The 27,235-nt window shown below is 46.7% G+C and overlaps 1 long non-coding RNA gene across 1 annotated transcript; it reads left to right on the top strand.

Annotated features, from left to right (window-relative positions):
* Nucleotides 1-1,722: 1,722 nt before the first annotated feature.
* Nucleotides 1,723-25,857, top strand: LOC119956148. The gene is made up of 3 exons (XR_005458593.1): nucleotides 1,723-1,890; nucleotides 13,872-14,035; nucleotides 25,737-25,857. It is a non-coding gene; the product is annotated as an uncharacterized LOC119956148 (long non-coding RNA).
* Nucleotides 25,858-27,235: the final 1,378 nt, after the last annotated feature.

Raw genomic sequence — 27,235 nt, 5'->3', positions numbered from 1 at the left:
TCAGAGATGGTGACAAAGTGTGACTGATGCTGTAAATTAATCAAATCAGGGAGTAGGATGATTGCGGCAGCTCCCTTTAGACAAGTAAAGAAAAGGTGGAAATGGGCTGTAGATTGGGACAGTGCAAATAAAGAGTTTTTTTTTAAAACCGGTGGATGTACAGCTGTGCATTATTTCTTCATTATCATTATTCTCTCTCTGCTTACTTCGGGTTAGAAACGAAAGAAAGGCTTCCATTGATATCGCCTCGTTTCACGATCCCTCGCTGTCCCAATGTCCCAAATACAATGAAGTATTTTGAAGTGTAGTCATTATTGTAATGTCAGAAATGTAGTAGCCAGGGCAGCACGGTGGCACAGTGGTTAGCATTGTTGCCTACGGTGCTGTGGACCTGAGTTCCAATCCCGGCTCTGGGTCACTGTCCGTGTGGAGTTTGCATATTCTCCCCGTGTCTGCAAAGATGTGCAGGATAGGTGGATTGGCCACGCTAAATTGCCCCTCAATTGGAAAAAATAATTGGGTACTCTAAATTTAAAAAAGAAATGTGGTAGCTAGTTTGCACACAGCAAAACCTACCTGGGATTTCCTGCTCCTGCTTGTGATAGGAATTGTTTGAGGCGTGATGGAAAAGTTGATGGACTAGCCAAAGGTCCATTGACCTCACGTGGGAATTGTGGGAGCGGAATATGCAGTCTCTGTTTTCGTAATATTGATTGAGGAATAAATATTGACCAGGACATTGCAGATAACTCCTCTGTTCTTCGAAATAATGGCCATGGGATCTTTAACACCCACCCATGAGGGCAGATGGGACCTCAGTATAACCTCTCATCCAAAGATTGACACCGCTGACAGTGTAGGTCCCATCAGTGGCATGTCAGCATTGACTGCTGTAACTAAGCTCTACGATGGGTCCTGACCCCACAGCCTACAGACTCAGAGACAAGTGTGCTATCAGCTGGGCTACAGCACTGAGAAAGCCCTTCTCTATCCTTAAATCATTCAGCATTATCCCATCAGAGCAAGTTCTCTGTCTTTGACAATTTGGACCCTGCAATTGTAAAGCTTCTCTTGATAATGTAGAGAGACAGATGTGGAGGAGGGCGAATGTTTAGTGTTGAAGTCTTTCATTAACAACTCAATGTTATTATTCTACCATTGGAGGCCCTGTCTTCAGCTGCCTAGCCTCTAGGCTCCCGAATTTCTCCCTTCAATCTCCCCCCACATCCCTCCTTTAAGATTCTCCTTAAAATCAACTTGTGTGAGCAAACGTTTTGTCATATTATCCAATAACTTTTTATGTTTGTGTCAAACATATTTTGATGAAAGCTCTTGCAAGAGCCTTGGGATGTTTAAGACATGAAGGTGTAATATTGACCCGGTTTTAGGTAAATGTTTAGTTGAGGAATACTGAAGCTTGCATTTGCCTTGGGAATATAAATGCAACTTGTTGCCGTCAGAGGCCTGGGAGTGACAATAATTCTGTCGCTGTGAGTCTTTAGAACAAGTCGAGATTGGCATGGTTTTGCTGCCAGCTTGGTGCCCCTCCAGTGGAGCTGCTTTCCAAAATCCGTGTAGCTGAAGTGGCATCTGTGTGGGTCTTTGGGTTTTCCAGAGGGTCAGTCTCTTTTTTTTTTCTCTCTCATTACGCTCACAGCTTGATGTGTGAACACACTTGTGATTGGTGTTGGAAAATGTGTCAGGAAATCTCTTGCTGATTTACAGGACGTCTTTCAAACAAGCGCTTTCACTTTCCGGGCTCAACAAAATGAATTAGAAATAGCAGCAACACCTTGGAGGGAATTTGTAAATTGCTTCTTTGTGTCGCCTCTCCTTCCTCCCTTTTGCCTGCTCTCCTTTCCAGTTTCCAAGGCGCTGCAGTTGAATCAGGTATGAAAACACAAAATTCATTCCAAGGTTCAGACATAGTAAACACCGTGGTTTCCATTCTTTAGCGTTATATTGCACACATGCATTTAACTGCAGGCTATTTAATGGTAGCCTTTTTTATGTAGGATTAATGAGGAAAGCGTGTGGATTAGAAGGGGATTGTGGTCACTTTCAGAATTCTGTTCCACATGTTTATGACGTGTGGACTGAAATGAAAATCTTCCCTGCGCTGAACTCAAATCTGCCCACCTCTCCCCCCCCCCCCCCCCCCAAAACTCCTTCATTACGGGAGTTGTCGCTGTACAAGGGGTTGAGTTAATCTGTGCTAAATGGAATTGTGAAAGTCTCCATCTGAATCCCAGCCCTGAATCGCTCTCCCTCCCCATCACAGGAGTGTGTGAGCGTTGGTGCGATTGAGAACCCGTTGGAACGCATTTGAATGTCGCCATCAGCAGCAGCAAGAACAGCAGTCAGCACAGAGCGTGAGCGAATAAACACACCCTTCCCATCTAGCGGAGAGGGGGAATAACAAATACTGGATGCCAGAGAGTGATTTAAAGGCTGTAATTGAATCCAGTTATGAAAACAAAAGATGTGGAAAACTCAACAGGTCTGGCAGCATCTATAGAGAGAGAGAAACACAGTTAACGTTTCGAGACCAACAGCACTCTTCTTTGGAATTCAAATGTGCAACACTCACAGTGTTTTGCTTTTAGCAAGTTTAGTTGATGGAATAGAAACTGTTTGAAGGGTGGCTCGGTGGTGCACTGCTGCCTCGCGGCGTCGAGGTCCCAGGTTCGATCCCGGCTCTGGGTCACTGTCCGTGTGGAGTTTGCACATTCTTCCTGTGTTTGCGTGGGTTTCGCCCCCACAACCCAAAGATGTGCAGGGTAGGTGGATTGGCCACGCTAAATTGCCCCTTAATTGGAAAAAATTTGAAGCCTATCCTGTTAATAAACGATATGATTTTGATTAGATTGTACTCGGTTTGCACAGCCCGAGGTGTCATTGATTCTTGGTGAATGAAGAGGTAGGTACCAGAAACATATATATAGACAAAGTCAAAGATGCAAGAAGATACTTTGAATGCGAGCATTTGCAGGTAATTAAGTCTTTACAGATCCTACCTCTGGAACCTACCTCTTCATTCTGGAACCTACCTCTTCATTCACCTGAGGAAGGAGCAGTGCTCCGAAAGCTAGTGAATAAAGAACAAAGAAAAGTACAGCACAGGAACAGGCCCTTCAGCCCTCCAAGCCTGCCCCGACCATGCTGCCCGTCTAAACTAAAATCTTCCACACTTCCGGGGTCCGTATCCCTCTATTGCCATCCTATTCATGTATTTGTTAAGATGCCCCTTAAACGTCACTATCGTCCCTGTTTCCACCATCTCCTCCGGCAGTGAGTTCCAGGCACCCACTACCCTCTGTATAAAAAACTTACCTCGTACATCTCCTCTAAACCTTGCCCCTCGCACCTTAAACCCATGCCCCCTAGTAATTGACCCCTTGACCCTGGGAAAAAGTCTCTGACTATCCACTCTGTCTATGCCACTCATAATTTTGTAGACCTCTATCAGGTCGCCCCTCAACCTCCTTCGTTCCAGTGAGAACAAACCAAGTTTATTCAAACTCTCCTCATTACCAATGCCCTACATACCAGGCAACATCCTGGTAAATCTCTTCTGCACCCTCTTGAAAGCCTCCACATCCTTCTGGTAGTTTGGCGACCAGAATTGAACACTATCTCCAAGTGTGGGCGAACTAAGGTTTGTGACTTGCCAATTTTTATACTCAATGCCCTGGCCAATGAAGGCAAGCATGCCGTATGCCTTCTTGACTACCTTCTCCACCTGCGTTGCCCCTTTCAGTGACCTGTGGACCTGTACACCAAGATCTCTCTGACTGCCAATACACTTGAGGGTTCTACCATTCACTGTATATTCCCTACCTGTATTAGACCTTCCAAAATGCATTACCTCACATTTGTCCGGATTAAACTCCATCTACCATAACGCTGCCCAAGTCTCCAAACGATCTAAATCCTGCTGTATCCTCTGACAGTCCTCATCGCTATCCATAATTCCACCAACCTTTGTGTCGTCTGCAAACTTACTAATCAGACCAGTTACATTTTTGTCAAAATCATTTATACATACAGCAAAGGTCCCAGCACTGATCCCTGCGGAACATCACTAGTCACAGCCCTAGTGATTTGAAACAAACCTGTTGGACTTTAACCTGGTGTTGTAAGACTTCTTACTGTGCTCACCCCAGTCCAACGCCGGCATCTCCTCATCATGGCTACCATCAACACCGCAAACTGCCGGCTCAAAGTGGAGTGGATCTCCAAGAAGATCACGCATATAGACACTGACATTAAGTTTCTACAATGATGCAAGAAAGCAAAATATTTATAGCTGAGCACTTGGAAAACAGTGGCAGGATCGGACAGAGTCAGCATGGATTTATGAAGAGGAAATCATGCTTGCCACATTTACTGAGGATGTAACTAGTAGAATTGATGAAGGGGAGCCAGTGGTTGCGATGTATTTGTACTTTCAGAAGGCTTTTAACAAAGTCCCACATAAGAGATTAGCATGTAAAATTAAAGAGCATGGGATTAGTGCTTTGCGATGGATAGAAAACTTTTTTCTTTATAAATTTAGAGTACCCAATTATTTTTGTTCCAAGTTAGGGGCAATTTTGCGTGGCTAATCCACCTATCCTGCACATCTTTGGGTGAGACCCACGCAGACACGGAGAGAATGTGCAAACTCTAAATGGAAAGTGTCCCGGATCGTATCCGGGTCCTTAGCGCGGTGAGGCAGCAGTGCTAACCACTGCGTCACTGTGTCGCCCAAGATGGATAGAAAACTGGTTGGCAGACAAGAAACAAAGAGTAGGAATGAATGGGTCTTTTTCAAATTGGCAGGTAGTGACTAGTGGGGTACCGCAGGGATCGGTGCTGGGACCCCAGCTATGCACAATATATATATTAATGATTTAGATGAGGGAACAAAATGCCATGGCCGGGATTCTCCTTTAAATCTGTAGATGACACCAAGTTGAGTGGGAGGGTGAGCTGTGAGGAGGATGCAGAGATCCTCCTGTGTGATTTGCACAAGTTGAGTGAGTGGGCAAATGAATGGCAGATGCAGTATAATTTGGATAAATGCGAGGCTATCCACTTCGGCAGCAAAAACAAGAAGGCAGATTATTGTCTGAATGGCCATAAATTAGGAGAGGGGAATGTGCAATGAGACCTGGGTGTCCTCGTACACCAGTCGCTGAAGGTAAGCATGCAGGTGCAGCAGGCGGTAAAGAAGGCAAATGGTATGCTGGCCTTCATTGCGAGAGTACAGGAGCAGGGATGTCTTGCTGCAATTATACAGGACCTTGGTGAGACCACACCTGGAATATTGTGCGCAGGTTTGGTCTCCTTATCTGAAGAAAGATGTTCTTGCTCCAGAGGGAGAGCAGCGAAGGTTTACCAGACTGATTCCTGGGATGGTGGGACTGGAATATGAGGAGATATTGAATCGGTTAGGGTTGTATTCACTGGAGTTCAGGCGAATCGGGGGGAATCTCATAGAAATGTTTCAAATTCTAACAGGACTGGACAGGGTAGATGCAGGAAGGTTGTTGCTGATGGTGGGAGTGTCCAGAATCAGGGGTCACAGTCTGAGGATACAGGGTAAACCATTAAGATTATATTTATGATTATTATGAGGAGAGGCTGGATAGGCTGGGGTTGTTTTCCTTGGAGCAGGGAAGGCTGAGGGGGGATTTCATCGAGGTGTACAAAGTTATGAGGGACATAGATAGGGTGGATAGTAATGTGGCGGGATCTTCTGCTCCTTACGTTGTCACCAGGATTTCCCATTGAATGCACCCCCTGCCACCATGAGACCCGCACCTGGGGGGTGCGCCCGCTGGCAGGACCGGATGATCCTGACTAAAAGAATATTATCAAACCAGTGTCTCTGTAAAATCAACAGTTTATATTGTGGAGAGATTGATGAAGGCCTTTCATATTTAAACAGAGGGAGTCGTGTCAATTCAAAAAGATTTTAAAAATCATAAGAAGTATGAGTGAGGCTGCAGTGAAACTAGGAAGTTCCTAACTTCATTGTACTACAGGAAAGTATTATTGCTGGTGTGGTTGTCTGAAAGTGACGTTGGGTAACTTCCTCCATTACAATAAATTGTCGAATTTACCAGTACAAATTGCTGCTGGTAACTCAGTCAGCAGTTCCAATAGCTCCGTCAAGGATGCAGTTATACTGTCACTTAACCTCCGCCGCAAAGTGGAATTTTCAAAACTGGCAAAGCTGTGAGAGGCAATTTAACCCCAGCCAGCCTGCCGTCGACTGTCTGTATGGGGATGGAGCACCTCTTTACACTCTTCCCGATTTTATCCAGCATTGGTTTCACTGAGTGAGCAGAGGGCATGTGTTCCACGACATCCGCCCACCGCCAACCCCCCCTCGCCCCCCCTCCCCCGCCCCACCCCCTGGCTCCCACCCTGACCGATTCGGTTAAAATAACCCTGCTTATTCCAGAGTCAAGTCCCAACCCTGGAACCGGGGGATATTGGGCCTGATGGGGAGATCAAGGGCTTCTCGCATGTGATTGAACACCATGTTGAGTATAACTCCCGTCCACTGACAAACTGTCTTCTCCGCCCCGCCGCACCCGTTTTCTTGTGGGGCGCACCCCCCATGGCAGAGGGATTCTCCCTCCCGGCAGCCGGCCAAGGGGCTTTCCCATTGTGGGCATCTCCAAGCAGTCGGGAAATCCGGTGGGGCGAGTGTGCTGCTGGCGATTGGGAGAATCCAGCACACTGTTGTTCAAAATTGCTGAGGGAACCCTGCAGACTTGCTTTCTACTATCCACAGGGTGGAAACCATTTCACTCCTGTTCCCCAAACCCAGAACTCGCAGGCGGCGATCAGAGATCTGGTGAAAGGGAAAAGGCTGGAAAATCTCAGCAAATCTGGCAGCATCTGTAGGGAGAGAAAAGAGCTAACGTTTCGAGTCCGATGACTCTTTGGTGAGCTCTGGGAACCGCTCGAGGTTTAGCCGAGCTATTGAAATCGGACAATCCGTTAAACTGGAATCAACGCGGAAATGACTGGTCTTCGACTTTTCTGCTACAATTAAAGTAAAGTTTAAGAATGGTGGGGGTCACACCCGGAGTGTTTAAATGCTTCAGGTCCCAGGTGCTTTCTGCTTTTCTTTGAGTTTTCCAAAAATTGCTGTTTTAATTTTAGTGTCACTTTAAGAATGTGCTGACTGTTGCTCCTAATATTGAAATGAGATGTTAATATTACACGACTCTATTGGGAATTAGTGTCATGGTCACCGGCCAAATTAGACGCTTTAATTTTAATTAACTATAAGCTAATGAATGTTAATTACAAAATAATCGCTTTGATTTGAACCAAGAGATTAGACTACATGAAGCAAAGGTGATTGGCTTCAACTGGAATCAGTTAGCATCCATTACACTTCCCTCTTGAAAATACTGAGAAAATATTGGCGATATTTCTGAATTCCAGGAATTCTGAGAAAAGATGATTGTGATCCAGAAGCTTTTAATCGCGTCCTGACATTGCCCCGGGCTCCTCAATGTCGCCAGGCGGTAGTTTTAACTTCGCTCCCTGCAAACCTTCAGCTCCACTTCTTCTCAAGGGAAGTTGGGAAGGCCAACAAATGATGACCTCACTAGCGACACACATCCCATAGAGGAAGAAAACAAAATGAACGGCCTTGGCGCAAACAAAATGGGAACAAGCTTAGCTTGATCCATGTGTTAAAGAGTGTGGTGATATGATTTGCATAGCTGTCTGCCATTGGGGCAGAACACCGGCTTACCATTGGCCCTGGTCGGTCATGTGCCTCTCGACCGATTGGTTGAGACCAGTCATGTGACAGCTCTCCGATTGGTCGAGAGGCTGAGTTAACCAAGCCTCCTTATCGAGGTATAAATAGTCGAAACGCCCGGCGGTCGTCCATTTTATTGTAGACAACCGCAGGTCTAAGTTCTAGCTTATTAAAGCCTAACTTTTGTATAGCTATCGTCTCTCGTGCAATTGATGGCTCATCAAAGAGCTTCTGAGGAGATATGACAAGGGGATAATGATCACTGATACCATGAGTCTACTGAAACTTGCTTCACACAATTGTTTGCATTTTACAAATTTATGGAGTTCCCCTCTACCCCACGACAGCATGCTCTATTCCAATTTGCGTAGCCACTCTCCATCCTCAAATAACTTTTAATGTACCCCTTCTGATATATTCATTCAAATCACATTTCTTTTGCAAAGAATTGTGAAGCTAAAATGAAAACGTTGAAATGAGCTGTCTATGATAGTTTCAATTATGTGTGATCCCTTTGTGATTTTGTATGTAACATGTAAAATCCTCTATTTACAATAATTAGACTGAAGACAAGTTGCTTGATTGCGAGAAACACAACTTTGTAATGATACTTTTTCCTCCCTGCCTTTTGTAACTCAATACTTAATTGCGTGTGTCAGGTACAGGCCTCAATCATCTCACAGTGAGTGGTCGGGACAGAATTAAATGAGTTTAGTTTCTCATCACACCGTAATAGACCATTTCTGCCATTAATTACAGACTCACACTATTACTATTTAAAGATACTTAAGTTTTGCTATCTCAAGACGTGCAGGTTTCGAAACTGCCCTCTCCAATGTTTGAGCAAAAGCAGCAATCCATTTAAAATGAGTGATTTAATGCCTCGTTAAATATTGGAGAAAAGAATTTCAGCAGAATGTGTTAAGCAACTATCTGTGCTCGAATATCGCACTGTGTTACTGTTCATGCTATCGAGAACTTGTTCCGAAACACTGCCGTGAATTTGGATTTTTCTTTTTAAAAGTAGCCCGTTTTACCAAGTTACGTTGGTTGTTTATTTTGTCAGATTAACCTCTTGCTACACTGTGCTCCGTTTGTTGGTTTTTACCTGGAGATAAATCTTAACAAATTGCTTAGCCTGTGCAAAGGGTGTTATAGTTCAATGTGTTTTAAGGAGAAGACTTAAAGACATGGCAGGTATCTCACATAGTCTCCAAAGAGCAATTTATTGCAATGTCAGAGAAATTGTTCTACATTTGTTGACGGAAGCATAAAGACTTGTTGGTTGCCAAGGAATTGAACTTGCTTGGAGAAGATGCAGTCCAGCTCTGAATATGAGAAGTGTTGGGGGGGGGGGGGGGGAAGCCTGAATTGTTCTGTTTGAACTCGCTTAATGCTGCCGTTAAAATCAGAGGCGGACTTACACTTCTGGAGGCCATCGATCTCCTTCTTTGGAGGACCCCATGTATCGACCTGCCCTCAATGACATTGAGCCCCAGCCACAATGCCATCGAGCCCCACCCTGAATTATGTCCATGACCTCTTGACCCCATCCACCCTCAGCTCACACAGTGCAAAGCACAGAAACCCAAAATCACTGCTTGGAGGACTGCTGTAGTGCTCTTTAACTTAAGACCAATAACAGGCCTGTACTGTAATTGATCAATTGAAATCAAAGCCTGCCTGTTGTCAGCGTGACGGCAGAGATGGTCAATGTTGCGATCTGCGTGTTTTGCGGAAGGCAAACATGAAACTGGCTGATGAGCAACAGGGTGGAGAAATTAGCCGGTGATATAACTGCAGAACAGCACAGGTCAGTGCAGAACAGAATCAGCCAGAAAAAGTCCAGTGTATGGGGCAAATGCTCCAATGAAGTGGAGCTTCCAGGCCAAGTCTACTATCGGTGACTTTGCTGGCAACTGTCTAGCAGGATTCCGTTCCTGAATTGTCCAGAGAAGTAAGAAGAGACTTTCTGAAGGCCAGTATAGAGCAAAGGGGGATGGAGGTTACTCACCAGTTATAACTGCCCACATGTAACCACCAGTCAATATATCAGACCAGCAGATATTCTCTCTAAAGGACAGATTTTAGACTGGAGAACATGGTGGAGGGACAGATTTGTTGGATTTTCTTGCGTCCTTAGTTGTTTACAATCCATGGCAACTTAGATAGCTTTTCCTCTGAACTTTATCTTCGCAAAATTATCAATCACATCATCATAGGCAAAATCTTGTAAGGATTCGTTTTCGATTGTCAGTATTGCTGAATTTGTTAAATGTTCCTGACTCATCATACTTTGCAGATAATATTTCAATCTTTTTAATACAGAGGAAGAACATTCACTGGAGGCATTTGTGACAGGGATTGTTGAAAGATCTTTAGAATAGTTTCCACATTTGGAAAGGTTGCCTGCAAACCATCACATACAAGTCTGTAAAAATCAGCTGGTGATCTCGAAGCACAGAGCTCATAATTATCGATGAAATGAATTAATTGTTTCACTTCACCTTCAAAAAGATTTGTGCCTGTGTCCTCCTGGTGAATTCAATTAACCTCTGACTGCACCCTCATCCAAACTTTTGTCAAAAAGCGCGCAAAATAATTCAACAGTCTTCTTCAGAGATTCACTTCTACTCTGTAATCGCACCATCCCTGTGTCACGAATAATGTTGACAGTCTCAACGATGACCTTCACTTTTCCTTTCATCAGAGGGACCTGTTGTTAATGTTGGTGTTACACCTTGTTCAAGTTTTTCCAGCAATGTGTTGTCTCCGGAAATCAGCAGGTAAAAGTCATCAAAGACCTCTTGATGATGTTATTGTTGAGGATGAATGTGTAGTTTGGGCACCGTTCAATGATCCAAACCTTTTAAAGTAAAGTGCCAAACTGTCTCTTTGCTGAGATTCATCCTCTTGTCTCACCTGTGTTTTTGCCTGTCAGATTCATCGTGTCTCTTCACGTTGACTGGGGGGTGATCTGTCCTGATTTCTACAATTTGAGAGTCTTCAGAAATTGTGAAAAGAATTGGTATGAGGGTGAGCTGGAATTCACGGCCAAACTCCGCCCGGAGTAGCTGGCTGCTGGCAATAATTTTTGGGAAAGCTGCCGGGTATCGTACAGCACACCACAATCCATTAGATAGAGAAATGGCTGACACCAAAAAAGGCAGTAAATTCAAAATTCAAAAATGAGAAGTAGAAGATGCTGTTTGTTGCCCAACCTTCCCGCTCCCAGCTCTGCCTGGCTGGCCTCTGACTTTGGTCGCCCTGCTTCCGCTCCCGTTCTCGCTGGCCGCTGTTCCCAGATTCCCTGAGGCACGGCGCCACTGGTGGTCTGGCCTTCTTCACCCCCTGACTGCTCTCTGCTCAGCTATCGGCTCTCGCTCGGGTTGAGCCTCGACCCTCGTTGACCGCGGGTGTTGCGGACTATCAGGCCTGGCAGCCTCTGTCCTTTTTGGATGGTTTTGTTTTGCCCCTTTTCTCAATGAAAATTCAGAAACTTCACACCGATTCAGGGGATTCGTGTCTGAACTGCTCTCAGCCTCCATCACCCCTCACCGTCTGGCAAAATGTTTTCCCGCTTGAAAGGAGAATCCACCAATCAGAGCTCAATGTTATTCTGCATTGCCTTTTGATAGGCTCATTCGAATCTATTGAGCCTATCAAGGAAATTTAGAGATACCAAGGCTCTGATTGGTGTCCCCATGGCCTCCCCATCACGACAGTCAACTTTCCGTATGGGTCCGCTCCCCATTGGCCAGGGCCCCGGGCTGCAGTACTGTGTGTTTCATTGAAAGTCCCCCTCTGATTTGCACGATCCTGTGAAATGTTTATGGGGTGAGATTTCCACGGCGTTATTCGAAAGCCGTTGAATTCTAGAAAGCATCTGACAGCCACCCTTGTTGTTTGTGTATTTCTCTCGAGCACACCAGTTCTAATTCACTTCCTCTGCGAAAGTAAATCACTTTCATGTTGCTGCTAACGAGGCCCCTCACCTCTGGGATCGCGTCTTCCTGACGAAATTGATGTATTAATAGTCGGCTCCTTCTTCGAACAAAGTCTGAAAAGAGAGTTAGCTTGATTCATATGTCAGGACAGCAGAAGCAAGACTGAGAGCCTTAGGTTTAAACTTTGTACGCAGAGTCCATTCCAGCTCCATTTAAATCAGGTTCCTCGGGTGTTCTGGCTGATGGACTGATTAGCCTAGTTATCTTTAAGGCTGGAGTGTGGTGCAGAATAATGTCAAAAACATGGGTTCTATCCCTGTACCAGCTAAGGTGGTTCTTGGGGCCTACATCAGGGCATGAGCCATGATTAGAATCTCTTTGAAAATGAGGGCATGACATGGAGAGAGAGCGGCTACTTCGCCAAAGGAATAACTTAATTCGCAACTTCTAAAGAAAGACTTGCATTTTTTTAGCACAATTCACAGCCACCGGACATCCCAAAGTGCTTTGCGGCCAACGAACTGAGTGTAGTTACTGTTGTAATGTGGGAAACGCAGCAGCCAATTTGAGCACAGCAAGCTCCCACAAACAGCAACCTGATAATGACTAGCTGGTGCGTTTTAATGATCTGAGAGCAGGTTAGAAATATTGGTCAGCACCCAGGGATAAATGCCGCGATTTCTGAAGTACGGGTGGTGGAGCCTTTCGCTTCCAGCTGAGATGGCACGGCGGGCCTCAGCTCAACCATTCATCCAGGAGCCATCACTGCCAGCAGGGCAGCACTCCCTCAGTACTGATCTGGACATCCAGCACAGAACCGGCGCACAAGTCGCTGGAGTTGGACGTCTACCCGCACCCTCCTGCCTTCAAAAGGTGAGAGGACTAATACACGGAACCACAGCTGACACCGAGAGCCTAACGGAACCATTCAGTTTGCTTGGATTGGTATTGCCAATAGCACAGTGGTTAGCCCTGTTGCCTCACAGCGCACAGTGTTGGATTCCGGCTTGGGTCACTGTCTATGCGGAGTCTGCACCTTCTCCCCGTGTCTGTGTGCGTTTCCTCCGGGTGCTCCGGTTTCCTCCCACAAGTCCCGAAAGATGTGCTTGTTTGGTGAATCGGACATTCTGAATTCTCCCTCTGTGTACCCAAACAGGCGCTGGAGTGTGGCGATCCGGGGCTTTTCACAGTAACCTCATTGCAGTTTTAATGTAAGCCTGCTTGTGACACTAATAAAGGTAATTGCTTGTTATAGAACATAGAACAGTACAGCACAGAACAGGCCCTTCGGCCCTCGATGTTGTGCCGAGCAATGATCACCCCACTTAAACCCACGTAACCCGTAACCCAACAATCCCCCCATTAACCTTACACTACGGGCAATTTAGCATGGCCAATCCACCTAACCCGCACATCTTTGGACTGTGGGAGGAAACCGGAGCACCCGGAGGAAACCCACGCACACACGGGGAGGACGTGCAGACTCCACACAGACAGTGACCCAGCCGGGAATTGAACCTGGGACCCTGGAGCTGTGAAGCATTGATGCTAACCACCATGCTACCGTGAGGCCCCCTTATGAAAAGATGATTTTTAAAATTCCGATCGACTTCAGTTGGATTCTGTGGATTCACTCAGCATCAGATGAATTCAACATTTCCTCTTCCCTTTTGTTAAAAAAATACTCCTTATGATATTGTTAATAATCAAATACACCTGTTCTTGTGAGCTCGGAGTGGATAAATAATTTAGCTTTCCATCATTTGCTTATTGCTAAGGTAGAAACCCACTCAAGGGAAAAATTGAGTTTTAAAAGACAAGGCAATTTAGATTTAGTTCACAAAAATCTGAGATTTATTTCAATGACTCTATCTATTTCAAAATATCAGTCATCAGTCCGAACTGTATTCATAGCTTGTACACTCTGATTTATTTACCAATGATCTATTTCCCTCCCTTCACCATAATGGATAGAATAAATATGTTTGTTACTTTATATTTGTTTTCAAATGTTTCTTTATTTTATTTCAAAATCTTAAATTGACAAATCAATTTGCCTCTATTGGGGATATTACAAAACTGCGGTTTCCTCTGTGGAATTTAAGGTTTCCTTGGGATATTATGTGACAGTCCTATCTCTGATCCAGCCTCCAGGGTCATCGTGAAGCCTCATGAAGTGACTCCAAGGAGGCCACGTAAGACTCCGCACTGGTCAAGAGTTGGAAAAGGCGACTGGAGCTCAGGTTGAGGAGGTCGGTACTCAGGAGACTTTTGAAGGTGGAGGCGCACGGCTTCAGAAAGACATGGCGTGGTGAGTGTGACGGGGCAGATGTTGGATTGTACAAGAAGTATCCAGGGTGCAGGCTGTGGGTGAGACAGCGGCAAAGTGGTAATGTTCCTGGGTAGCAATGTAGAAGTCCAGGCAAACACCGTGGGGATGTGGGTTCAAACCCCACCCGAGCTGCTTGTGGAATTTAAATTCAAATTGTTACTACAACCCATCCGGTTGCCGCCCCATTTACGGAAGAAAATCTGCGGCCTTTAAATGAATATGGCAGACTGTTAATGATCCTCTGCCACTCAGTTCAAGAGCAATTAGGGATGGACAACAAATACAGGGGGCGCGATTCTCCCCAAAGGCGGCGGGTCGTGAAGGCTGCCACGAAAACGGCCGTGTTTCACGGCAGCCTCCGAGCCCCCGCCCGGGACCCGATTCTGCTCCCCGGTCGGGGCTAGCATCGCGCGGCCGTGAACTCCGGCATCGCGGGCTTAACGAATTTCGCTAAGCCCGCCCGCCAAAGTTAGCGACGGCTGACGCACATGATGACGTCATCACGCATATGCGTGAAACCCGCGCATGCGCGGGCCGTTATGCCCCTCAGAAGCCCCGCGGACGGATCCATCGGGGCGGCGGAGTAAGAAAGAGTGCGCGGGGTAAGTACCCGCTGCCCACGATCGGTGCCCACCGATCGCGGGCCCATGGCACCCTTGGCATGGCCGTGGTGCGGCCGTGCAAATCGGTGCCATGGTTCCCCAGAACGGCACTTTACGGCCGTTTTTACGAACGGTGAGAGCAGGTGTGTTTTTAATTCGTAAAAACGGCCGTAAAGGCCTTGGAAATCGGCCCATCGGCCAGGGGAGAATCGCTGCTCGCCATAAAAAAACGGTGAGCAGCGATTCGTGTTTGGGGGCGGCCGTGGGGGGGGGGGGGGGAGAATAGTGGGAGGGCATCGGACCAGCGTGGCCATAAAAATTCGCGCCGCCCGCTATTCTCCGACGGGTCGTGAGTCCGGAGAATCGCGCCCAGGATTTGCCAGCAACACCTACGTGCCATGAAAGAATATCAAAACGCATAAGTCAACGTCTTGTGGATTAGTTTTAATCACCTGAAGGATTTGGATGGAGATTTTTCAGACTCTGTTCCCTCATCGCTCTTGAATTTTAACTCTCTTTTTTCACCTCCAGTTCCAGGTGAATCCATGTTTCCAGGTTGGTAAGGAGTATCTGTAACATGATGCATAAATCATCAGGACTGTGAGGTACCCTGGTTGAGATGGGGAAGAAAATAAATTATGATGTCAGCTTGTATGGACCAGGGTATGGAGGATAAAGGGACCACGTACTTGACGTGTTGAAGATGTAAAGGGGCCGATAGGGTAACGAGAGAAACTACTTTCTCTCTCCAGAAGGGAGAATAACTTCACAATTGGAGCTGGACCATTGTGGGGAGATGCCGGGAAGTATGCTTCACACATGGGGGAGCAGAAATCTGGAACTCCTTCCCCAAGTAGCTGTTGAGGTTGTGAGTTAATTAAACATTTCAGGGGGCTGCACGGTGGCACAGTGGTTAGCACTGCTGTCGCTTGGCGCCGAGGTCCCAGGTTCGATCCCGGCTCTGGGTCACTGTCCGTGTGGAGTTTGCACATTCTCCCCGTGTCTGTGTGGGTCTGACCCCCACAACTCAAAGATGTGCAGGCGAGGTGGATTGGCCACGCTAAAATTGCCCCTTAATTGGAAAAAATGAATTGGGTACTCTAAATTTATAATAATAAAAAAAATTAAACATTTCAAAACTGACATTGAAAAAGTTTCTTCAGGCAAGGGTGTTGAGGGGAATGGAATCGAGGCGGATGGATGGAATTACAATACGGATCAGCCACGATCTCATTGAATGTTGGGACAGGCTCAAGGGGCTGATTCGCCTCCTCTAGAGTTGAAACTTGCATTAAAATGGAGCTTTGGGAAATTAGTCCTCGTGTTGATGAGGATGTGTGGGCGAGACAGGAATCTTAGAATTCATTTAAGAATTTTCCAGAGTCTCGAGGCAGTTGAGACGTAGATGGTACGATGAGTTTGTGCTGACAGGATAGACACAGGTTGTGTACTTAGGTGATCTCGTTTCCTGGTTTCGTCCATTTTGTATTGCTTTCTTTTCAATGAATGAACTCACCCGAATCTCTCTAGTTCACAAGATCTTACTTAACGGAGGCCGTGGGAGGGATATGTTGAAGATGAGCAGTCCTAGTTTAGGAATACTGAGTGACGGTCATCTTTACCCCTGAATGAAAACGTGACCAGATAAATGTCCAATCTGTAGTAGAAATATAACCGAGTTCCAGCTGACTTAAATTGAAGCTTCCAAAACCAAGGAGGAACTAAGGTGGCCAGGTCTAACTATCAAAAACTTCAAAATGTTTATCCCTTTTAACAATCCCTGTTCAAATGCACAGTCGTCAGGTAAAGCACAGTTATTTGAAAAGATGGTACTGTACCAACATATGGAATGCACGGTGGCAAAGTGTTTAGCACTCCACCCTCACAGCGCCAGGGTCCCAGGTTCGATTCCCGGTCTCAGGTGACTGTCTGTGTGGAGTTTGCACGTTCGCCCCGTGTCGGCGTGGGTTTCCTCCGGGTGCTCTGGTTTCCTCCCACAAGCCCCGAAAGACGTGCTGTTAGGTGGACTGGCCATGGTCAATGCGCAGGGTTACGGGGATAGGGCGGGGGAGAGGGCCTTGGTAGATGCGCCTTTGGAGGGTCAGTGCAGACTCGATTCCAAATGGCCTCCTCCTGCACTGTGGGGATTCGAAGACAGCAATGACATATCTCCAGTTCTTAACACTGGTTATTTCAAGCAGAAATCGTGTTGTGACAATGTGCTCCTTCGCTGCATTCACTCTCCCCGCTGATGCTGGCCGTCATTTAATGCCCAAAAAACCGAGCCTGGTTTTGGACACGTGTAGCCGAGTGTTCCTCAGCGCCTGCAGCACCAAAACCAGCCCCGCTATCAAACGGGACTCGGATGTTTTTGTCTGGTCTCGTTGGGAACTCCTCGCTGGGGCCGCAGTTATCTCACTTCCTGCACAGATGAGCTAAGCCATCTTTAAATGCTGCCCCGCTCTATCGACCCATCTCCGCAGCCTCCGGATCCCCCCCCCCCCAACCCCCAGTGCCCCAGCTTACGTTTTAGTGGGTCCTCAAGTCCCCCCTTCACCCCACTTCTTAAGGGCTGGGAACCCTGCTGGGTGGTACTGCTAGGGTACCAGGCTGGCAGTGCCATGGTGCTCGGGTGGCAGTGGGAATGCCCAGAGTACCACCCTGCCCAGACATGCACCCGGGGGTCTCTGATGGCCTTGGAGACCCGACACCCCCCCCCCCCCCCCCCCCCCCCCCCCCCGATGCTGTTACGCTCCGTCCACGTATTTGTGGACCAGTGATAAATGCTGCGGTGGCATTTGTTCCAGAGCCTCGGGTGAATCGGGCACCAATATATTTAAATGAACCTTAAATATGTAAATCTGGGGGGGTGGCACGGTGGCGCAGTGGTTAGCACTGCTGCCTCACACCGCCGAGGACCCGGTTTTGATCCCAGTCCCAGGCCACTGTCCGTGTGGAGTTTGCACATTCTCCCCGTGTTTGCGTGGGTTTGACCCCCACAACCCAAAGATGTGCAGGGTAGGTGGATTGGCCATGCTAAATTGCCCCTTAATTGGAAAGTAGTGCTAACCACTGCATCACCTTGCCGCCCAACTTCAGCTCTTTACTTCTATTGGAAGGGGAGAGGACAGCAGGAGGGATGCGATGAGGAAGTCACTAACGATACCAAATCACTCCCTAAATCCTAGATGAACACCATCGCATCACAACAGACTCATTACGAAAGCTCTTGAGTCAACAATAAGGAAGGGTAAATATGGGGGCCGCACGATGGTGCAGTGGTTAGCACTGCTGCCTCACGGTGCTGAGGACCCGGGTTCGATCCGGCCCCAGGTCACTGTCCGTGCGGAGTTTGCACATTCTCCCCATGTCTACGTGGGTCTCACACCCACAACCCAAAGATGTGCAGAGTAGGTGGATTGGCCACGCTAAATTGCCCCTTAATCGGAAAAAAAAGAATTGGATACTCTAAATGCATTTTTAAAAATTATGTAAATCTGGATATCGCCCAGCGAGGTCGAAATCTCGGTTGCGACGTCTCACGAAATCTCATTAGGTCGCAAATCTTGCAAGAGGCTTCTCGCGAGCTTTAACAGCCTCGTCACATCATCGAGGTGGGCATGAAGAGACCGTTCGACAGCGCCCGCTGTTTCGATTTGATCTGCTCCAGTTCCAGTCCGGGTGCACAGCCTGGATCTAGAATGAGGCTGAGCTGAGGCCAGATCAAAGTGCAGGGAGGCTCCTAGACGGAGTGGACATTCCTCAACTTTCCTGTTTTGGATTCAGTCCAGCCTGAGGAACCCGACCTGATCTCCCACCAGCGGCTCTATCGAAGCTGTTTGAGGTTAAGGTGAAATCTGACAATACGAGAGAATCTCTCTTGTTGAATGTGGAGCTGTTTCCGTCACCCACATGTGTGAATTTGATTAATGCCGCATTTTGACCTATTTTCTAACATCTCTTCCTGTCTTCTTTTTTTTCAATAAACAATTTTATTGAGGTAGTTTTTGGCTTTGTAAACAGTTACAGACATCAACAGAAAGAAAGCAAAAAAGGCAAAAATGTGCAAACATCCACGTACATTCAATATTTAAATCGTAACATACTGCACAAGCCCGCTCCTCTCCCACCGGTACTACCTGCCATTTTATCCCTCCTACTCTACTCTAATTTTTTCCATACCCAGGAAACTCGACATGTCTGCAAGCCACAACTCAGTCTTTGGGGGCTTTGAGTCCCTCCACGCCCATAGTATTCATCGCTGGGCTATCAGGGAAGCAAAGGCCAAAACATCGGCCTCTTTCTCCCCCTGGACTCCTGGGTCTTCCGAAACCCCAAAAATTGCCACCCCTGGACCCATCGCCACCCTCGTTTTAGCACCTGGGACATGACGCCCGCAAATCCCTCCCAGTACCCCCTAAGCTTAGGGCATGCCCAAAACATGTGAACGTGGTTCACTGGTCCTCCCGCGCACCTAGCGCATTTGTCCTCTATCCCAAAGAATTTGCTCATCGAGCCACCGTCATGTGGGCCCGGTGAACGACCTTAAATTGAATCAGCCCGAGCCTGGCACGTGTCGCGGTCGAATTTACCCTACTCAGGGCCTCTGCCCACAGCCCGTCCCCCATTTCCCCACCTAGCTCCTCCTCCCATTTAAATTTCAGTTCCTCCGTCTGGGACTCTTCCTCCCTCATGAGCACCTTATAAATATCAGAGACTCTATCCTCCCTTTCTTCCCCCCCTAGAGACTATTCTGTCTTGGATCCCCATTGGCAGGAGGCATGGGAAAGATGGGACCTGTCTACGAACAAAGTCCCGCAACTGTAGGTACCTAAAATCATTTTCCCTTACCAGCCCAAATTTCTCCTCCAATCTCCTCAAACTCGCAAAGCTCCCTTCCAGGAACATATCGCCCACCCTTCCCACCCCCACCCGCCGCCATGCTCGAAACCCCCCATCCATACTCCCGGGCGGCAACCCGATGGTTGTCGCAGCTGTTCCTGTCTTCTTGAAGAACGGTATTATCTGAGTAAGATTCTCGGGCCAGCTAAATTGCATCAGATTTCACTAAATTACATTTTGGCTCCTTGTGATCTGATTAATACTCACCACAGCAGGTCCACACTGAGTCTTCATTACCAATATTACATTCTCAGATGGTGGATCCCAAAGATCATCTCCTTTTATACTAAAGACCTGCCCAAGTGAAACTGAAGAATAATTAACTTGAAAATGCTTGATATTTCAGGCAAAGCTTTCTCATCTCACTGCCATTTTCTGGGACAAGTTCAGTCCTCAGTGCATGGGCAGACAGAGGTAATGTTTGAAAGCCATTTAAATGGTTCATTAAATAACTCATTGGTGTCTCTGCTTCACAGGGTAAAACTGAAGAATAAACTGCTCAGTATCACATAACCCTTACCTGCTTCGTATTTATGGCTACATGGAACGGAACATACTGCAGATGCTGAAAATCTGAAATAAACACAGAAAATGTTGAAACTGCTCAGCAGGTCCGGCAGCACGTGTGGAGGGAGAAGCAGAGTTAACGTTTCAAGTTGTTGACCTTCTTTGACCAGAATATATATTCTTATTGCTGCTGAGGTGTCATGTTCATGTCTGTTTAAAATGACCAAGCTTAATTGTTCTGCCCTCCTGAGGTCAGTTAGAGGTTAATTGCTCTCAGGAAGATTCAGAGGTCAGCCAAATGTCAGAGGTAACCAGTAGATTTGTTTTCTTTTGTCCTTCCTTTCTGACATACTCTTAAGGTGCTGAATAGAAATTTATAATAATCTAATAATCTTCATTGCCACAAGTAGGCTTACATTAACACTGCAGTGAAGTTACTGTGAAAAGCCCCTAGTCGCCACATTCTGGCGCCTGTTCGGGTACACGGAGGGAGAATTCAGAATGTCCAATTCACCTAACAAGCACGTCTTTCGGGACTTGTGGGAGGAAACCGGAGCACCCGGAGGAAGCCCACGCAGACAAGGGGAGGTGTGAGGGAAGTTATAATCACTAAAATGTGATGGATTTATTGAGAAAGATTTGCATAGATACAGCTTCCCCGAACAGGCGCTGGAATGTGGCGACTAGGGGCTTTTCTCCGTAACTTCATTTGAAGCCTACTTGTGGCAATAAGCGATTTTCATTTTATTTCATTTCATGTGTCATTGCATTAACCAATGCAGAGGTTGGAACATTTTCTAAGGGCAGAAGTGATTTACCCCCTAATGCCTTATTCTGCTTCTGCGGTAAAACAGCAATTGACCAAGGCCGTAAAGTATAATTGTTGTTAAGTAAACACGGGGTGAGTTTGACCAGAGTTTAATAATCCTTCAGGCTGCAGGTCAGATTCTGGGATGTATCGCTGAGGTCCATCGCAAGTTCTAGACAATGTCGGCTACAGTGAAGTCACGTTCTCAGTTATTTAGTATCTGTGTCCATTCTAAATTTATTTGCTTTCTTAATACATACCGAGCAAAAAACCACGGTGGCGCAGTGGTTAGCACTGCGGTGTCACGCCGCCAAGGATCCGGGTTCGATCCCAGTCCCGGGTCACTGTCCGTGTGGAGTTTGCACATTCTCCCCGAGTCTGCGTGGATCTCACCCCCGCAACCCAAAGATGTGCAGGGTAGGTGGATTGGCCGGGCTAAATTGCGCTTTAATTGGGAACAAAATGAATTTGGTACTTTAAATTTAAAAAAGAATACCTACCAAAAAGCTGCACACCTGAATGGAGTTAATCACACCATTATATGACGCTACTACCCCAACTTACATTATATAGCGGCTAGGTAAAACCTTCCAGGGCACTTCACAGGAGCATTAACAAACCAACGGCTGGCAGTCGACCTGTGAGGGGAAATTGGGGCAGATGGTTTGAAACAGTTCCTACAAGGAAAGGAGATTTTCTTATCATTGCGAAAGCACTTGCTATGCCTGTCTCCGCTCTTCATGAATAATAACAAACTCCAGTTTCAGTTATTTTTGTTAAGATTTTTTATTTGGTCCTATTAAAGGCTATTGCACAAACTGGGAAACAGTATTTCTAAATATAGAAAGCCATTCTCCTCACCCATTGTGTGACTTTGTTATAAACAATGCGCCAACCCACGTAGGAACTGTAACCGCACAATTTAATACGTGTTCATTCCGGCTGAAGTGGCTTCTGAAAGATGTGATAAGGTGCTGTATGTAATTGCAAGTAATTTTGTTCTTTAATGCCTTAAGGTATGAAGACGCCACATGTCCTACTCAGGGGGAGGAAGGACAGGGTTAAAGACAGCTAAGTAATGAAATGAATATGAAAACCAAAGATACAAAAAGAATTGGGAACCTGTCCTGCATCTTTTCCTGGTGCTTCAAAATGACCTTATCGTAAAATTTAAAACAACTTCTATCCTTCAAGCCAGAGTGATCATCAAAATGGAGTCCGCCAAGATGACACTACTCAACCAATCACACACTTCATCGATTATTTCATCAATCATCGAGTGTGTAATATGGCTGCCTCCTTATTCAAGGCAATCAGGCCTCCTCGCTGACTGTAAGCACACTTTCCCTTCCTTTATATGAACATTCCCTTGTCTAGCTCCTGGGGATGAGCGGCAGATCGAGTGACAGGACCCATAGGGGCTGGTTTAGCTCACAGCTAAATCGCTGGCTTTTAAAGCAGGCCAGCAGCACGGTTCGATTCCCGTACCAGCCTCCCCGGACAGGTGCCGGAATGTGGCGACTAGGGGCTTTTCACAGTAACTTCATTGAAGCCTACTCGTGACAATAAGCGATTTTCATTTCATATTGTTCTGGAATAGAGACAGCTGAGAGCTGACCTCATTGAAATGTATAAAATTCTTCAGTGACTTGACGAGGGTAGATGCTGAGAAAATGTTTCCTCTGACTGGGGGTGGGTGGGGGCGGGGGCGGGGGGGGGGGGGGGTTCATTTATGGCTGAGATGGGGAGAACTTACTTCACTCAAAACATCACAAATCTTTGGAATCCTCGACTCCCAGGGAGTTGCGGATTCTTCATCGTTAATATATTCAAGTCGCGGATTGATAGATTTTTGGATGCAGGAGAAATTAAAGGCCGTGGGGGACAGTGTGGGGGTTGAGTCCATGCTTTGTACTGTAAACGTGTGGTCAGTTGAACCAACTTTCTGCTCCCTGGAAGGTGGAAGGTGTTGACCAGTGCTGTGAATGGAAATGATCGGGAGCTTTGTCCACTGTGTTGCTTGGCTTCAGGATCTCAGCAGTTAGGAAGCAGACATACATCTGAACTATGAAATTATGGTCACTCTTACCAACTCTCTGACTACAGAGAAATGTGGACTCCAGGAAGTGAAGCCTGAGGAGGGAGATACTTGCTAGCCAATTCCGAATTCCGGCCACTGTGGAATGGTCTTTGGCCTTTTGTCACCATGGAAGTTGTCCCCTCGGCAATGTTTTTTTAAGAAAGTGAATTGGGTACTCTAAATTTATAAATAAAAACTCTTGAATAGTAAATAAATATAAATTAGTCCAACTAATAACATTGAAGCCGTTTGAAAAGCTATTGGGCGGGATTCTCTGTTCTGAGATGCTGGGGCAGGATTCGTGGATTTCCACGACAGCAAAACTGGCGGCGTACCTGAACCGATTCAGTGACTGTGTTAGTGCAGGAAATTCACACCTTGACCCCCGGCCCCAAAACAAGGGGGACAGAAGCTGCGGGGGAATGGAAACACTGTTCAGCTCATTCCCTAGTTTCACTAGATTCGGAAATCGATTGATGCTTCATTGTGGGCGGCATGGTAGCCCAGTGGTTAGCACTGTTACGTCACGGTGCCAGGGACCCAGGTTCGATCCCCGGCTCGAGTCACTGTCTGTGTGGAATCTGCACGTTCGTACAATATTATCATAGAATTTACAGTGCAGATGGAGGCCATTCGGCCCATCGAGTCTGCACCGGCTCTTGGAAAGAGCACCCTACCCAAGGTCAACACCTCCACCCTATCCCCATAACCCAGTAACCCCACCCAACACGAAGGGCAATTTTGGACACTAAGGGGCAATTTAGCATGGCCAATCCACCTAGCCTGCACATCTTTGGACTGTGGGAGGAAACCGGAGCACCCGGAGGAAACCCACGCAGACACGGGGAGAATGTGCAGACTCCGCACAGACAGTGACCCAAGCCGGGAATCAAACCTGGGACCCTGGAGCTGTGAAGCAATTGTGCTAACCACTATGCTACCGTGCTAACCACTATGCTACCATGCTGCCCCGTTCTTCCCGTGTCTGTGTGGGCTTCCTCCGGGTGCTCCGGTTTCCTCCCACAAGTCCCGAAAGACGTGAGTGTTAGGTAAATTGGACATTCTGAATTCTTCCTCTGCATTCCCGAACAGGCGCCGGAATGTGGCAACTAGGGGATTTCCACAGTAACTTCATTCAGTGTTAATGTAAGCCTGTTTGTGATAATAAGGAAGCTTATTATATTTTTTTAAATCAGGAAACATCGAACCCGAGAGGAGTAGCTTGTGATTCTGGGAAAGGCTTCTCCAACCTGTCGTTGGGAAGGTATTGGGTTTGCCTGCCGCTCCGCGAAGATTCTGTGTCGACGATACATATTGGAAAGAATGAAGCAAACATGGAATCGTGGATCAAAAACATAAAATACCAGGCAATCGCAGCAGGTCTGACAGCATCTGTCAAAGCTGGGTTGTAACAAAGAGTCATCCAGACTCGGAGCAGCTCTGTCTCTCCCCACAGAGGCTGTCAGATCTGCTGAGATTGTCCAGCATTTTCTGTTTTGGTTTCAGATTCCAGCATCCGCAGTAATTTGCTCTTATCTGTGGAGCCCTGGATGTTTGTTGCCTGGGGGCAAATGTCTGAAGCAGAATGAGTCATCGCTACACTTTCCGCATTGTGGGGATTCAACATTTCCCCTTTGTGCAAAATGTACCAGTGACCTCTGCAATTGAAAGGGCCAGTTTGTACATCTAACTTGCTGTGTGTCTCTGCTGCTGACCTTGAAATCTGAATACGGTGTAGTCCTATTTGAATGCAAATGTTGTACAGCACGTTGGTTTCTTCCCTTTGTGGCAGCAGGGAAACACCAGGCTGCTGCCTCTGCGTTCCATCATCAAATAATTCATGATAAATACCTTACACCGCCTAATATATCTTAGTTTTCAGCCTGTGTTGCTCTGTTGTCTTGATAAACTCTGCCGGCTCCTTTCGTCATTGAATGCATTCATTCCCCGATTACCGAAGCTAAGCGACACAGGCTGGAAAGGTAGGGGCCACATACCTTGTTCACCCAAGCTAACCTCCGTCAGGAAAACAGTCCATTTGGACTAGAACTGTGCCGGCTCAGCTAGAAGTTTTGACAGGACAGCCAACATGAGGTAGGTCAGATAATCTGGGCTGGTTTAGCTCACTCGGCTAAATCGCTGGCTTTTAAAGCAGACTAAGCAGGCCAGCAGCACGGTTCGATTCCCGTACCAGCCTCCCCGAACAGGTGCCGGAATGTGGCGACTAGGGGCTTTTCACAGTAACTTCATTGAAGCCTACTCGTGACAATAAACGATTTTCATAATGCTCACTCATCAACTCTGCTGCTTTCCATCTCAACTTCTTAAGAGACTGGATCCTCAATCAAGAGGAATGTAGATGGGGTAAGATGTCACACTAAGGAAAACAAGACTGATTGCTGACTCCAAGAGCACAGAGTCAGGCAGTTCAGCCCATCGAGCCTGTGCCGGCTTTTTGAAAGCTCTACCCAATTTAACCCACTCCTCCCAGCTCGTTCCCCATCACCCTGCAAATTGTGCTTTTTAAGTCTATCTCCAATTAAAGTTACTATTGCGTCTGCTTCCTCTATCCTTTCAGGCATTCCTGACCGAAGCAACTTACTACGTAAAAATATTCTCCTCACCTTCTCCCCTGTTTTATTATGACAATTATCTTAATTCTGTGTCCTCTGGTTATTGACCCTCCTGTCAACGGAATCAGTCTTTCATTATCCACTCTGTCAAAATGCCTCATATTTTGAATGCTTCGACTAAATCTCCTCTTCACTGTCTCTCCTCCAGGTTGAACCACCTCAGCTTCTCCGCTCTCAACCAGTCGAATAAATCGCCATTGCGCTCCCTCCAAGGCCTTGACAGCCTTCCTAAAAAAGTGTGAAAATTGAATTTCTAATGAATTAAAATTGGACTTGACGGAAAATTAAGTGCTGTTTTATTGGAATCTTGCACATAAAAATACAAATTGTCAGGGCTGTTTAGTCAATTAATGGTGGGGCTGAAGTATTCACAGGCCATTGTGTGCAGTGACAACAGTTACCAAGAGGATTTCTCCTCTATGGAGCACATCCAATATAGGCCACAAAACTGGATCCCCCACAGAGTCCCTCGGGGGGGTTCAGGAGATAGTGTCAGCCGTGGGTGAGGTCGATTGAAGGTTGGGGGTTCATGCCTCTCTCTCTCTCATTGACACTCTGGGACTGTACTTGGAGGAGATCCGCACTGCCAGAGGCACTGACTTCTGGATGAGACATCAAACCAAGGCTCCACCTGCCCTCTCAGGTGCATGTAAAAGTACCCATGGCACCATTTTGAAGAAGGGCATGGGAATTATTCATGCCTGCCCTCACAGTGCCAGGGTCCCAATTTCAGCCTTGAGTCACTGTCTGTGCGGAGTCTGCACGTTCTCCCCGTGTCTGCGTGGGTTTCCTCCGGGTGCTCCGGTTTCCTCCCACAGTCCAAATGTGCAGATTAGGTGGATTGGCCATGATAAATTGTCCTTTGGTTGCCAAAGATGTGGGGCTGTGAGTTTTTGGGGTTATGAGATAGGGCAGGGGAGTGGGCCTAGGTAGGGTGCTCTTTCAGAGAGTCGGTGCAGACTCGATGGGCTGAATGGCCTCCTTCTGCACTGTAGGAATTCTATGTTTCAATATTTATCCCTCAATCAACATCACAAAAACAGATGATCTTGATCATTAGCAGATTGCTGTTTGTGGGAGCTTGCTGTGCGTATGTAGGCTGTCACATTTCCTGTATTACAACAGTGGCTACACTTCGTCAGCATTTCATTGGCTGTCAAGCATTTTGGGTCATTCAGAGGTTGTAAAAGGTGATATTCAAATGCTTGTCTTGCTTTATTTAGTTTACCTCATCTCTGACCTATGAGGACAGGGAGGCATATTGCCCATCACACTCTTCCCTGTGGTCCAGGTCTGACCTTTTTAATATGTGAACCACTTTGCCCTAATTGTCAGTAAAACCAATTTAAGATAAGGAACTTAGCAAAGAGCCTTCAGGCCATGAATACAAATTAATCAGCAGTTTAACCTGGCAAGGAAATACATTTTCTCAATCTCATTAATCACAATTGTTATTCTTATATAACCCAGTATGTAGAGTTTGCAGTGCAGAATCACGCTGTCTGGCCCGACTAGTCCAAGCTCGACATGAAGCTGCTCCCCATACCCCCTCCACGCACCCCCTCCTCCACCAGCTTCATCTCATCCTAACACCATAATGGGTGGCATTGTAGCACAGTGATTAGCACAGTAGCTTCACAGTGCCAG

This window comes from Scyliorhinus canicula, chromosome 22 (assembly GCF_902713615.1).
Source record: "Scyliorhinus canicula chromosome 22, sScyCan1.1, whole genome shotgun sequence".
NCBI lineage: Eukaryota > Metazoa > Chordata > Chondrichthyes > Carcharhiniformes > Scyliorhinidae > Scyliorhinus > Scyliorhinus canicula.
Note: the sequence above shows the minus strand (reverse complement) of the source record. Positions and strands in the feature narration are given on the sequence as shown.